A 16,240-nucleotide genomic window follows, 5' to 3' on the forward strand; every position below is an offset into this window, starting at 1 on the left:
GAGGATGGTGAGAATGCAGCAGTGGGTGAGAGGGACCTATCAGGGAACCATCTCCGAGGACGTCTGGCTGCGCAGCTTTCTTCTCCCGTGGAACTGCCTGGGTGTCTAACTGAACAGTACTACATCTAGACAGTAAACCTTTCCAGATGTTGTCATGTTCATTAAAAGAGCAACATAAACAGTTGAAATAGCTATGACATTAATTAGAAAGATAGGTATGAATAAATGTGCAAGTAGATGGGTATAGATACATTTATACGTTTTCTTAATTTTGGTATGTTCTTCTTGAGATTCAACTGCATGATTGTAAATAATTGTATACCACTATAGACATTGGATATTACATTATTTTATATTATTTGTGTTTTTGTTGTAAATATAAAGAATACACTGTTGCTATAACAATGATTTGCCAGGGTTGAAATTGAAACATTCATTTTTTATTTTTTTTTATTCAAATAATCTATATAAAATCATTTATCATTAAATACAACATTAATTTAGAATTTATTAAGTTTTTCAAACAGAGACAGATATGTCTCTGCTCTGGCTGTTGCTGCCCTCTCTCTCTCCTCTTCTCTCGCCAATGCTTCTCTCTCCTTCTCCTCTTCCCTCTCTGCCTGTTCTTTTAGAAACTCAAGAAGAGCCTGGCTGTCCCGTCGCCTCTTTCTTGACTGCTGGCTACTCCTGGCTTCCACAGAAGGGGTAGAACCTGGTGTGCTGACTGAGCCACCTGTAGTGGCAGTGGGTTTGATGCAACAACTACGGGCATAGTAACTGAGTGCTGCCCTTGGAGTGCAGCATCCATTGCAGTGTACCACTGCCAGGTGGCAGCAGTCACACTACCGGCCTCTACCCCTTTTCCTGTGGGTGGGTCCCTAAGCTCCTGAAATAAAGCAAAATGCTGTCATGTTCTCACCTCACGTTGTTCCACACTTTTAGACATTTTTTATTTTTGCTCTACACAGAGAAAGATATTCTTAAGAATTTTTGTAACCTAACAGTTTGAGGCACCAAAAAATTACACATGTCAGTGGTGCCCCAGAACTCTTAGGTTACAAATATTCTTCCTTTGTGTAAAGCAAAAAAAAAAAAAAAAAGAATAAATAAATAGTGTATACAGGTGTGAAACAACTTAAAATTGTAGGTGAATGGCAGAATGTTCATTTTGGGGTGAACTATTCTTTTTACAGTCTCAGAGTAAACAATGTAAACGGAGTAAACTACATTTTACAAAATAAAATGTAAGGGCCAATGCATCTATGTTAGGTTTCAAATATGACCGGAAAGTCTTTACACACATCTTGGTAAGCCTCTGTCAGTAACAGAAAGTAGAGAAACAGGCAGATTACCTTGTATTTATCTTTTAGGTTATTCAATTTTTTCTTTGCCTGTTTGGCAGTTATGGCCAAACCAGAAGTGGAACAAAATGCCTATAGGCAAAACAAAACCATAAAGATTTACATGATTCCACTTCAATAACGTATTCATTTTTATGGATGAAGACTGTCCAAATCTAGCTCCAAACCTTCAGACATACAGGGAATTATACAAGCACTCAAAATGAATACTCACTCCCATCAACTTTTGGAGGAATTGCGCCTCCCGGTGAAAAGCCTTTCGTTGGCCGCCCGCCACTCTATCAAGGCCCGAGTTTCCTCAGCAGTCCCTTGATAAAAAATAATGCTTAATTTAAGTTGATGAAAAATAATACAATTATAAAAGAATTTGTAAAAAAAATTTAAATAAAGACAAGCAAACTATTTGGTTAAAATGACAAGAGCACTCTAAAATAAGGTTTGCATTTGATATAAGTATCGTTAGGCAAACGTTAGTTAGGAAACTTTTCCCTCAGGCAAAACAATTGCCCATTAGATATACCCAAAGCAAAATATATCAAATGTTTATCCACTACAGAATCAACACAGGCAGCCCCATATTTTACAAAATGTTACAGGGCCTAGCTACTTTTTTGGAGGACTTGCCAAGGGTTAGGCTACTTTTCAACTCGTAACGAAATCGTCTGAGCAAATTTTCAAATAGTTCCTTAAAATTCGACGGTAGCTTTGAAGTTTAAACAACATTCTGGCATCAAAACTCTTAGAACTACGTTACATTTTGTGATAAAACAACAATAGTATTTCGAAATGTATAACTTACAGTTGTGAGTTTTCTCCTCCGCCATTGATGCTAACCTGGTTCGAGCTGAATTCTGGGTTATGGCCCGTATCAAGTCCGCACAAGTCACCTCTCCATGCATCCTCGGTAAAAGGAGCGGAGCAAGAACACATCCGGGGATTTGAACTGGACTTGGCTAGATGTGAACTTTGAAAAGGGAAACAGTACTTGGGCACTGATGACATTCCACAAGTCCACAAGTAACGTTACAGACAAGTACGCACAACATGGCCGATCAGGCAAGACGCCCCCCCCCCCCTGGATTTAAGCCAAAACGTGATTGGTTGAAGCGATAACGTGCTACGATTGGTCAGCTCAATGTGGCCGTTATTTGATTGGCTTGAGTAAACGGTGGGTGGAGTCCACTTATTTGTGGATTTATCTGCACGTCGACGCTAGAAGTGTTTCAAATCCACAAATGCACAGGAACCGATCCACAAATGCGTGCAGTGATTTACAAATGCACAGACAGCGGTTCACAAATAAATACCAGGTAGAGTTGTGTTTGTGACATTAAACACATTTGTAAATATATATATTTTTATTTGCAAATCTCATTTTATTTATTTGTGAGTTTTATATTTTTTTGTGAAACTCTGTACATTTATTTGTGAATTTGATATATTTTTGTGAATCTTGTTACATTTATTTGTGGATCATAATCTATTTATTTGGAATAAAGCAACAATTCTAACCCCATACCTGAACACCAGAACACCGCGGAGCTAAATTGGGCTCTTTCACATCTTTTTGTTTGTTAAAACTGTGATTTGTATTTGTTCGTTCAGGTGCAGGAGGGACTTCGACTTCGAGGAGAACTTCTCAGAGGAGAGCTCGGTTCAGTGTCGCTGTCCGTGATACGCGGCTCTCGATCTCTCTCGTGCGCACCGAACACAGCGAGCGAGTAACCAGCTCTGTTCAGCTTTTCCGCGTCTTGTGTTTGGATGCTTTAATGTTTAAATCGACAAGCGTTAAGGCTTAAAAACACGTGAAAAAGATACGCTTTCGTGACGATGCGCAGCAGTGGCCCGTCAACTGTCCTGAGCATCTTTTTAGGCTGACCTCAGCCAGTCGTTTATATAAAATATCAAGGTGAAAGTCATCATAGCTTGCTTAATATAGACCCTGCTCCCAACCCAACTTTGAGAATAGATTAACGGCGATATTTTTTTTTATCGCCCGATAAAGAGTCTCACGTTAACGCAGCACGTTAACGCCGATAACGGCCCAGATAGCAAACTGACATAGAATCAACGTAGAATCGACGTTTCTCGCGGCGTCGAAACGACGTTGATCTCCGACGTCGATCCAACATCGTTTTGCTCATCGGGTTAACGTTGATCCGACGTCAGGCACGCCATTCAAAACTAACGGAAAATCGACGCAATTGGTTGCCTTAACTAACGTTGAATCGACGTTGATTTTCAGTTAGTTGAAACGACGTCAGAGAATCAATTAGTTTTCAACATAAAATCGATTTAATTGGTTTGCTTACCTAACGTTGAAACGACGTTGATTACATTGGGGTAAAACTACTTTACTATTAACATTTTCTGCTTGTTTTAAAAATCTCACATATTTACTACTAAATAAATGAGCCTGTATAAATAAAACTTTAAACACATCACATTCAGTCACAATTTCTTTATTATTTATACAATACAGTTTATACACAGTTACAAATACATGTGTAGAGCACAAACCTTCTAAGCCTAGCAAAGAAAATGCTTTTACACACAAATACACAAATAGGTATAAAGTATATTATAGGCTAATATAAATTGTGTCAAGTAACAAATTAAAAGCTATATTCACTGAATAAAAAATAGAATATGACCTATTATAGAATATGACTTATTTTCAGTGGGTCACAAAAGAAGATGCAAGGCAGAACCTTAAAAAAACTGACAGCCTCAGTCACAGTTCACTATCATTGCTTTTATATATATATATATATATATATATATATATATTTATTTATATATATAAAATAATGGTGACTGAGGCTGTCACTCTTTGCTTTTGTGTTCCACAAAATAAAAGACATACGAGTCAGATGATGATTTATAAAGAAGACAAAGGTAGATCAATCAGTTTTCATTTGCAATCAAAACTTGAGTTGTTTGTTATATCAGGGATGTGACCTAATCAGGTCAGGTTTGATCATGTAGGCCACAAATAGACAATAAAGTTAATTTTTAGTTGACTTATATATATATATATATATATATATATATGTCCCATGACTCCATGATTAAATTCATCTATAGTTTGGGGTCATTTTTTTATCATGTGCCTTAAAAATATTATTTTTTGTATATTTTCATATAAAATGGCAACATTTGATGTAAAACATGTATTTCTTTTTATTACGTATATAAAATGTAAACAAAACACCTTGTGTTATTTAGTATGTGCTATTTAACTAATTCACTTTTAAAAACTCTTTGGATCTACACAAAAGATGCAAATGATTTTTGGATTCAAAATGTCAATTTTTACTTAAAGGTGACAAGTTTGCATCCCCTGAATATTCAGTTGTTAATGTCCCTTTGTTATATTTTCATACAGTACATCTACTGTACAATCGAGACTTTGTACATTATTATAACAAAATTGAGCACTTGTGACATTGGAATTTGTATTTGTAGAGAATATTTCAATCAATTATCAAGAAAATGTTTTTGGAGTTGCACGCTTGTATTTTGTTTCTTTCTCTCTCACAAACACAACAAAACCTTCTCAAAATCTTCACTACAGGTGCATGAATCTTATTCTACAAATTAAAAAATTCACAGGCTCAGTTATACCAGATTTATGGAGGGCTGCATTTTATTTTGCTCATTTTAATTGAATAATTTTTTCCTGAAATGTGTTTATTAGAACTGGACATATTTACAGACTTTATGAGAATAGTAGTATTTGTAGATAAGATCATGGTAGAATGACCTGCCTTTATTAATTTGAGCAGCTGAGTCTTCAGCCATTTTCCAAAAGCACTTACCATTTCTATTCAGTTAATTTCTATTCAATTGGCTCTAATTTGTAAAAAAATAAAATAATAATAATAGTAAATAAATAACTTATGTGTAGTGTGCTAGACTAAAGCCCCTTTCACACTGCACGGTGGTCCCGAAAAAAAAGGCAGATCAATGTTTGTGATGAAAAAATATGAACAAACTGTAATGAAGCAGAGATCAGTTAGTTCCGTTCTGAAGCTGAGATCGTTCGCCAGCTTAAGTGAAACCAAACACGTCACATCGTAATGCCATGTGTCTTTACGGGATCTTTATGGGTTGTGTGAAGGCACACACAGATTCCGGAAAATCACTGGCAGTGTGAATGAACCAAAATCTAACGATCCGGGAACAATTGCTGGGACACATTACCCGTGTATTATCTAGAACCTCTGTGTGAAAGGGGCTAAACTGAGCACTTGTATACTGTTGTTCTCTTATTTGTAGAATAGGATTTGTGCACCTCAGAATATGAAATGGTGTAACTGTTGTGTTGTGTTTGCTGGAGAGGATTAGTAAAAAAAAAAAAAACATATTGTTAGTACTAAAATGTATCTGTTACTTTAAATGTACAAATATGCATGTGTAACTATTCATTACAACATTTCCACTGTCACAGGTGCTCAGGTTTGCTATAACAATACCTTCACAGAACATAATAGTAGTAGTCAGCCATCCATGCAAAGAAGTCAGTGTGGTGTACTGTAGGTACAGCTGTCCAGGCCAACATCTGATGTGCTGATCTCTTCAACGGTCATCCCAGGAAACCTTCAATAAAAACAAAATCCATCATACATTACCAATATAACAGGGCTGTACAATCCTGTTCCTGGAGATCTATCTACCTGCAGAATTCAGATCTGACCGATCAACACACACATCTGTAACTGTCAACTGCTTTCACTGATGTGATGTGAAGTAGATTTGCTGACAAGTTCCTCCCTGAAAGTACATTGATAACACAGTGAAACTGTATTTTCATAGAGGATCGTTTAATAAAGTCACAATATTACTGTAACGGCATACAAACTTCACAATCTCAGAAAGGAGGAAGCGGGAACCGGCGGACAATCAAACAAAGCTTTAATAATAAAATAAAGACAAAATATCGTGCCAGCCCCTCGCAGACGACTGTCGCGCACAAACCCAAAATAAAGTCCAGGCCTGGTCCTCTCTCGTCCTTCACTGTCATCGCTCCTCTTTTATATCCTTCCGATCTCCTCCGTGGGATGCGAGACCAGTGAGTGTAGCAGGTGTCGCTCATTTACAATCACTCCACCGGCTTCGATCCGTTCCCACCGCTCTCGGCCCCACCCCACTCGCCACAATTACTTTTTTAATGATCTCAGTAATAACATTGTTAAATAAAATTAGCATTGCTAACAGGCGAGTGCTTATGAGAAAGGCATGCAACAGCTTTTTATGTTCATTTACAGTCATTTACATTTGTATCATAAATATATAGGAGTACAAGCAGAAAATGTAGGAGCACACCTTAAATCAGCCTGCAAACTTACCTTTTAGGGCAATGATTACAATATAAGGATTATTTAGCAGCTTTGCATGTTCATCTATAGTTTCCATCATCTGAAATCTTTGTGAGGTTTGGCATCTTCTGAAGTCTCCACACGCGAGGCTGGAGAAACAGGAAAACAAAAGGAGAAAGATTAGCATAGCTGTTCATATTTCACACAAAAGATGATTTATTTCATCACTTTTAACAGAAGTGAAACATTATGGGATGTTTTCTTTGTGAATACATGTTAAAATGTAATTAAACGTTCACAGTGAGCTTGATTGACAGGTGATCTGACCTATCATAACGCCAATACTGCCATCTTGCCTGACAAACAAATTACCATATTTTCCACACTATAGGGCGCATCTAAGAGCCTTAAATTTTCTCAAAAATCGGGCGTGCATCTGATAATCCGATGTGCCTTATGTGTACACTGAGTTCCAAAATCTGTAAAAATGTTGTTGTGCGACTTTGGTAAGCGCTCCGCTTACCCCACCGTCGGACCATCTCCCGCTGACACAGGGACGTAATACGTACAATACGTATACTGGCAGCGATCAACCATGATGAGAGGGAACCCGGCATGTTTGATGAAGAAAGCTGTTCAAAAGCTGTTGCCCATCTGTTCAATTCAGACACAGAAGATGAGGACATTGATGGATCTGTGGGAGAAGATTGATTAAAAAATAATGTGAGTTACAGTTGCACGATTAATCGTTAAAAGATCGCGATCTCGATTCAGACACCCTCTTGATCTCCTTTCTAAATGCCAACGATTCCCCGAGTCTGTTAAACCTTTGACAAAGTCTTACCGGATCATTCAAATCCATGCTCGCACTGCCGCTAACACAGAGAGAGCAGTTAGCATGTTTAGTTAAGAAACATCTTTTCAACTACACAGTATCATTTCTGTCTTACAGTCATTCATATTATCACAGAAATACTGGGATAAAGTTTATAGTTCAGATATAAACATTGATGTCTATCTGGCAGCGATCAAAATAAGAGCAAATCCCCTTTTGAAAGTACTGCGTTTCAAATAACGTTCGTGCTATTGCATTATTTCACCACTAGGTGGCGACAAGAAACTTAAAAATGTATTTGTAAATTAATGAATTTTTCATTCAAGAGAATAGTTCAAAAACGCTGATTCATCCAGTAATGAACAGAGGTGGAAAGAGTACAAAAATATTCTACTCAAGTAAAAGTACCATTACATTAATGAAATTTTACTTAAGTACAGGTAAAAGTACCAGTCTAAAAATCTACTCAAGTAAAAGTAAAAAGTAGCTCATTTAAACTTTACTCAGAGTAAAAATTACTTAGTTACATTTTAACAGTTGGAGGGAGTCAAAATGGGACAGGCCAAGGGAGTCAAACTCAGTTCCTGGAGGGCCACAGTCCTGCACAGTTTAGATATAACCCTAATTAAACACACCTGATCCAGCTAATCTAATCATTTAGGTTTATTTGAAAACTACATGATATGTGTGCTGGAGCAGGGTTAGAACTAAACTCTGCAGGAGTATGGCCCTCCAGGAACTGAGTTTGACACCCCTGGGATAGGTCTATTAATCTCAAACTAGTTGTTTTTAATTAAAGGAATCAGTTATTTAGAATAATAAAACATTTGGGCTGTTACCAGGCAAATCAGTATCAACAAACTCATCTTTTAATGCAGAGGAAATGCAGAAGATTCATTGGAAGTGTGATTTAGATGTATTACACTGTTTAGTGCAGGACAAGAATGCATTTAACCTGCAGTTACCAATGCATGAATAATGTTTTGATATACAAGACATAAAATGTTGAATACTCATTTGAAATGATAAGAAATTAATTATTTAAAAAAATCAAAAGATACTTTAAATGTGAAATTAAAATGGCCAGTATGTGTCAGCAAGTCACTGTTAATAAGTGAGTCATTGCGACTGAACCGAATCATTTAAACGGTTGATTCATTCAGGAACAAAACACTGTCACGTTGCTCAGAGACGCAAAACTGTGCTTTGGTGGCTGTGTTTGGAATTATTTTCTGTTGTAGAAATAGAGCTAAAAAGGCAATATGGTATCTAAAACGCAAGTCTCTTAATTAACTTGTTTACTAAACTGTTATATATATGTATGTATATATTCATGATGATTTTTGGAGGAAACGATGGCATTCTTTGTGTGATTTTGATTTAATATATGAAATTATATAAATATGTGAATTTTCTGCCCCTATATCTTCAATTTTGTGATCATTCTAAATGCATTTTAGGAGACTGAATCACACAGTGAAAGAACGCACTATAAATGCGCGCGCACATCATTAAAACAAAAATAGCACACTCCTCACCACGGTCTTTTTAGCTAATTTGTGCAAAACCTCTTGCTAAAATGTCAAAACTTCATTTTAACCACCAATGCAACGATGCAATTATTTAGCTTACCTCTAAATTCTTGCGCAGGGTTGATGTTTTGTCGAGATTTTATAAGCTGCTAGTTTGGTCTTCCTAGGCAAGTACAGCTTACACTGCATAATAGAGCATACATATGACCAGGGGTTCACTTCATTTCCTTCGAGTTCAACTGCAGAATATGACGGGGTTTCGTTTTCAGCGGTGTCTGCACCACTAACGCCTGTTTTGTCCGTCTGCATCTTTCTTGTGATTTTAGCGCCAGTTTGCCCTCCTGCCCATTATTTACTGACGTAGTTTCCAGGGAGCGATTTTTTTTTTTTTTTTTTTTTTACTCAGTAATTAATGTTTCAAAATGTAGCGAAGTACAATACTTCAAACAAAATATACTTAAGTAAAAGTAAAATTACAGATTTAAAAAATTACTTTAAAAAGTATTAGTACACAAAAAAGCTACTCAATTACAGTAACGCGAGTAAATGTAATTCGTTACTTTCCACTTCTGGTAATGAAACAAGTGAAGTAGGTTTGAATGAGTGAGTCGCTGAATCAGTGATTCAAACAACTTTTTCATCATTCTAATATAAAAAATGGACTTTTAAATATATTATATATACACTACCAGACAGAAGTTTTTGAACCATAAGATGTGTCATGTTTTTTAAAGAAGTCTCTTCTGCTCACCAAACCTGCATTTATTTGATCCAATGTACAGCAAAACAGTAAAATTTTAAAATATTTGTACAATTTAAAAACCACTGATTTTTCAAGGTTTCTTTGATAGAAAGTTCAGAAGAACAAAGTTTATGTAAAAATAGAAATGACATTTTTTTTTTTCTTTTGCAGTAAATCAGCATATCAGAATGATTTCTGAAGGATCATGTGACACTGAAGACTGGAGTAATGATGCTGAAAATACAACTTTGACCATAGAAATAAATTGCATTTTAAAATATATTCCAATAGAAAGCAGTTTTTTATACTGTAAAAACGTATCACATTACTACTTTTGCTGTATTTTGGATAAAATAAATAAAGGCTTGGTGAGCAGAAGATAATTATTTAAAAAAAAAATCTTACCATTCAATGACTTTTGGACTGGTAGTGTACGTATATTAAAATGTTTAATAATTCAATCAGATTAATTAGACAATTTTAAATAGACTGCAGCAATATTTTGTCACACATAATTTTATTTAGTTCAGAATCGTAGGAGAATCGTGATCTCTGTATGAGACCAAAAAAATTGTGATTCTCAATTTATCCAGAATCGTGCAGCCCTAATGTGAGTGTATTGTTAAATAGTAGAATAAAGTTCAACTAAACTCACAGTTTTGAGACTACGCCTTATAATCCGGTGCGCCTTAAGGTGCAGAAAATACGGTAGACAGGAGTAGATTAACTTCAGTGGACTTAAACTTGAAAAACGTTGTATAAAGACGTGACATCTTTTATTTTGTGCTTCAATTAAATATGAATCAATCGGTTCATGTGTGCTGCTTGAACTGAGGCGCTACAGCGATCTGTAACACATTAAAACAACACAAAACAGTATTTATTGTTTGAATTTCTTTTACAAAAAAAAGGGGCCAAATTTGAAAGCTGTAAACTTGCTTCATACCAGAAGTGACCTTCTCTGTCTTCTTCTGTCAGTGTGTCCTCAGTTTCCTCTTTGGTCCACGATGTATTTTTCGCTGTGTGAGAACAAGGTGTGTACTGTGAGAGCAGCATGGCTTGTCAGACAGAGCAACAGTATTTAAGGAGGGTGGGTTGTTTTGCGAAGGGTCAGTTGATTGCTATGATCAAAGCTGATTTTTTTAGCATCATTACTTTAGTCTTTAGCATCATATGATCCTCCAGAAATCATTATAATATGCTACTTTTTGCCAAAGAAACACTTCTGATAAATATGAATGTTAAAAAAAACAGCTGTTTTATATTTTTGTGTAAATCGTTTATAACAGCATAGAGTTTATTTATTTATTTTAAAGCTTGATTGTTATATAGACCCCAAACTTCTAAATGGTAATGTACACTACATTTTTAAAAAGAAATTCATATTTTTATTCTGCAAGGACACATTAAATTAATCAAAAGTGAGTGTCAAGAAGAAATTTCTATTTATCAAAGAATTCTAACACATTCATATATTGAGCAGCCCAACTGTTTTCAACATTGATGATAATCAGAAATGTTTCTTGAGCAGTAAATCAGTATATTAGAATGATTTCTAAAGATCATGTGACACTGGAGGAATGATGCTGAAAATACAGCTGCACATCACAAAAATAAATTACATTTCACCGAAAACTGCTATTTTAAATTATAATATTATTTCAGAAATTGGTTAGGATAGCATTAGTGTATGTTTGGGGTTAACCTGCTAGTCATATGGTTCAGTGTGCCTTGGAGATGTTGTTGGACAAGAGGTTTGCTCATCATGGGATGCAGAAGGCCATCAAGCACTAGAAGAATCTAGAAATATAAAAAACTATCTGTCACAGAGCCAACAATATTCAGAATACAATGACAGTTTTATCACAAGACACCAAGCTACTAGAAATGTAGAAAAGAGAAAGAATATGTACTTAATAAATATCCTGACCAGTTTTTATCAATATTTGTTTATTAGACGAGATCAAAAGGCGTTTGAACTGTGACGCTGATGTAATGACGTCACTGATTAACGGTAACTTTAGTGTATATTTAGGATAAATAAAAAAGCCTATTTTCAATCATCCATTGAATAATGACCAGCAAATCTTTTACAGGACTGCCAATGCCTCTCATCTACACATAAATGTCTTATTAAAATCCCAAACTCTTCGTGAAAAGCTCAGTCTATGGAGTTAGCATACATTACCTTCTCTGATAACGGTTATGATGCTCACGGACTTGTTCGAAAACACTAAACCATAAGCCAGTGTTGTCGATCGCCCCGTTTCCATGGCAACTCCCTCCGCTCCAGTGTTTGAATCTGAATGAACGCTCCTCCAGTGTTCAGCGCGCGCTCATTAAAACACGCAGAATATACAGAAACACTCAACCAACGATTAACCCATTACAAATCTGCTTGTGTGTGTGTATACTATGAGACCTTATAGTTGACTTGACCCTCTAACACTTGCACTCTCTATTTGTTTTCTCACCGCTTGTTTCATTAAAAAAAGAAAAAAAATCCACTTCAGACTTTAACTGAGCCTATAATATTCAGTGGCAGACGGACAACCCACGAGGCTATATAAAATAATGAAGAAAAATAAATTTAGTTACTCTTTTTCTTTCTGTTGCTGCGCAGATCTCCGATTCCTCTGATCAAGTTTCAACATAGATCCGACGTTATGATTTCGATCAGATGGGTCGGCTGTGTCGGTTGATGAGTCAACGTGATTTCGACGTTGAATCGATGCTTTATTTTCCACTAAATAACGTTCTGATTTTCCGACCAAATAGTGAACGTTGATTCAACATCGAAATTTGATCGACGACCGATACTGACCTTTATAACCAAAATTCGACGTTGAATCAACGTCTGCTTGCTATCTGGGGGCCCACCACTAGTTTTAAACCATATGAGTTTAAACTTCTGATAAAGTGTTTTCTGAGAGCACACATCTGAAACACACAGACAGAAAGATGCTGTCACAGCATGTGATTAATAAACTAAGTTCTCTTTCATTTCTTATTGCTTTTTAACTGTCGCACATGGTTATGGCAAAAATGTATCATTTGCATAAAAATACTTTTTTTTCTTGCCAAGATGCTTCTGTGAATGGCTTCCTTGGTTTTCATTGAGAACACATATTGTTTTCATTTGTCATGCGTCTCCTAACAACAAGGCACACATTTCTGAATGAGTTTATTCTGATTGGAACGACTTGAAGCTCTGGTAATGTATTATATTCAGTCGTATTGTGTATGGTAGCCAGTCTTCCTCTGTCACTATTGTAAGAATTACAGAAACCTCAGACACTTTGATCTTCTGAGACATACTAAAGACACACACTGCATTAACATACAGACATCTGTTCCCACATCTCACTGAGAGAAAATGCAGGAAACGCCTCTCTCACATATGCAACAGTTCCTTCTCATCCCATTCCTTCCCTTCACATAGCACACTCAGAATGGTCAATAGTAGAATATAATGGTCTATATTAATGCAAGTGATATTTTTAGTCATGTTTGGTTTCATTTTAATTGTCTCAGTGCAACTGGTACAATGATCTCAGTCTTACAAAAGTAGATTAAAAGCTAATTCATTTGCTAAGAATTAAGAGATATTTTGCCTACTGTAATGGGAGGGAGTGCCCCTTCCCAGGGTCCTCCATGTAAATTACCTTCTGTTCCCTTTGAGAGGTAAACTACCCTGGTCTGGGACCTGACTTAATGCAAATTCCAATTGTTAGTTTCTGTCTTCATCTCGGGGGATGTTTGTCTTGGTCTGAGGTATTTAAACGATTGCAGCAAAAGGATCAGGGCCTTCTGTAGCTGGAATGAGCCCATAGCATGAAGTGTGTCCACACACTTCATACTGTGTATTTTTCTAAAAGTCAGGTATGCATCTTTTACTATTAGATCCATCTTTGAGAATTTGATGTTTTGTATTGATTTGATATCTATGAATTGGCATAATCCTTACCTGACTGATAATAAATTGTTACATTTGAATTACTCTGAGAAGATTAAGTGAAGGGTATGTTTCCACAAATTTGCGTCCAGGGTTAAGTGCATACTAAAACTCAGACTAGATGGGGCATAGGGCACATCAGGTGAGGTTTTAGATTTCTGGCTAAACCGCTTGACTTTAGTTAAGTTGTACTCAGTTGCATTAACTATGGGGGGCTAGAAAAGTACTGGTCATAACCGCTGGTTATTGTCTCAGCTTTAATTAAGTTGTACGTATTTATATAACTGTCGGGGGCTAGACAGGTAGTGCTAGAATAACCGCTGATTATTGTTTGAGCTTTAATTAAGTTGTACATAGTTATATGACTGTCGGGGGGGCTAGACAGATATTGCTGCAAGTTTCCCAAAATAACTATGGTCACAAGTTTGTGATTACTAATAGAGCTAAGGACCATAGCTAGCTAACAATACTTTTGGGAAACTGAACCTTTGACTGTCTCTCCACACAACCATTAACAGCCCGTACCCTCATCCCGGGTCTCTAAAGACCAGAGATATGCCTTTTAAGGGATAATAAATATTTAAAAATATTTCACTGTGGCATTATAATTAAAATTATTTTACAATTAAACTTTTTGACGTTAAATCTTTGCTGCTGTTGGAGCAGTCTGGCGACATGAGAAAGAAAGTTGATCCTGATTGGTCCTCTTGTGTGCATTTCAAGCTGATTGGCTCACAGATAGAACCTTATAGAACCAAGTTAGAGTTCCGATGATCTGAATCAGCTGTGTTTGATTAAGGAGACATGAAAAACTTGCAGTGTTGGTGGGCCTCCGGGAACGTGGTTGATTCCAGTGGTCTACAGAACACTGAAGGCGAACATAAATGAGTGAAACACACACACACACAAACACACATTTGTATCAAATAATACATCATTAATAGTGGTTCACTTCCACAATTTGGTACAATTGTGTTCATATCACCAACAAATCGTACCCCAGACCACATTTCTCAAGTTCGGAAGACATCGTTCACATCATCCAAACAAACCGAACTCTAACGTCAATCGAACCCGGGTGTGCACCTAGTGTGAGAGCACCTTCTCTTCGTGGCTTCTTTTCAAATCCTCAAGAGTGATTGTGTCAAGTGTTTGATTTTACTGGAGGTTTGCGCTATTCAGTCCAGCAGAGGGAGACAAACATCATTCAGATATCTGTTTACACTAGTGAATCAATCTCTGTTTACACTAGTGAAAGAACACTTGTTTACACTAGTGAATCAATCTCTGTTTACACTAGTGAAAGAACATTTGTTTACACTAGTGAATCAATCTCTGTTTACACTCGTGAATCAATCTCTGTTTACACTAGTGAACGAACATCTGTTTACACTAGTGAATCAATCTGTTTACACTAGTGATAAAACATCGTTTTACACTAGTGAACAAACATCTGTTTACACTAGTGAACGAACATCTGTTTACACTAGTGAATGAACATCTGTTTACACTAGTGAACAAACATCGTTTTACACTAGTGAACGAACATCTGTTTACACTAGTGAACAAACATCTGTTTACACTAGTGAACGAACATCTGTTTACACTAGTGAACAAACATCTGTTTACACTAGTGAACAAACATCGTTTTACACTAGTGAACAAATGTCTGTTTACACTAGTGAATGAACATCTGTTTACACTAGTGAATCAGTCTGTTTACACTAGTGAACGAACATCTGTTTACACTAGTGAACGAACATCGTTTATATATAATATATATGTCTCAGTGAGTTGGTGTAATTCAAGAAATATTGTATAATGATGTTAAAATACTTTTGTTTTGATAAAACATTACTATTTACTAGTCAGTGTATTTCTGTAAATGAAACCACAGTCATTATTCAACAATAATCAAATCAAACAGTAGTTTGTTAGACTCATTACACTTAATTCGGCGAAGCGCAATGTTATCATCTTAGAAATAAAAATTTCGTATTTCGAAAAATTTCGATTTAGTATTATTCTGTTTATATATATATATATAGTGCATTGAGCTCTTCAGCAAATGTACAGTAGTAGATGATGTGAATATATGGGCTATATAAAGAGTAGTTTGATAATCTAAGTGAATGTAATGCTTGAGGTCATATTGGATCAGACATGGACAGCCAAAATAATAATAAAATAGAAAACCTGTAAGAAATGTAAAAAGGAGAACATGTCTAAAGATCTCGCAGAAGTCTAAGCGTGAGCTCCAGTACATAGTCTGTGTGTGTGTGTGTGTGTGTTTGTGTGTCGCAGCTGTAGTGGAAACTTTGCTCAGTAAAAGCTCTATAAATGAGTTTTGCGGTGAGCAGCATTTCATTCAGACACACGCTTGAGCTCCATGTTCTTCTGCAGCTCCTTGTTCACACTGAACTGTTGATTTATTTAGATTTCATTTGTAAACCTCTGAAGACTTACAGAGCAGTTAAAGACCCTCTGAAACCCA

The 16,240-nt window shown here is 36.2% G+C and overlaps 1 long non-coding RNA gene across 1 annotated transcript; it reads right to left on the reverse strand.

The window, feature by feature from the left end:
- Positions 1-6,536: 6,536 nt before the first annotated feature.
- On the reverse strand, positions 6,537-11,232 carry LOC132140977 (uncharacterized). The gene is made up of 3 exons (XR_009433858.1): positions 10,738-11,232; positions 7,206-7,376; positions 6,537-6,831 (listed from the first exon to the last, which is right to left on the reverse strand). It is a non-coding gene; the product is annotated as an uncharacterized LOC132140977 (long non-coding RNA).
- Between the last annotated feature and the right edge of the window lie 5,008 nt (positions 11,233-16,240).

Source organism: Carassius carassius, chromosome 1, assembly GCF_963082965.1.
Source record: "Carassius carassius chromosome 1, fCarCar2.1, whole genome shotgun sequence".
NCBI classification, from domain to species: Eukaryota; Metazoa; Chordata; class Actinopteri; order Cypriniformes; family Cyprinidae; genus Carassius; species Carassius carassius.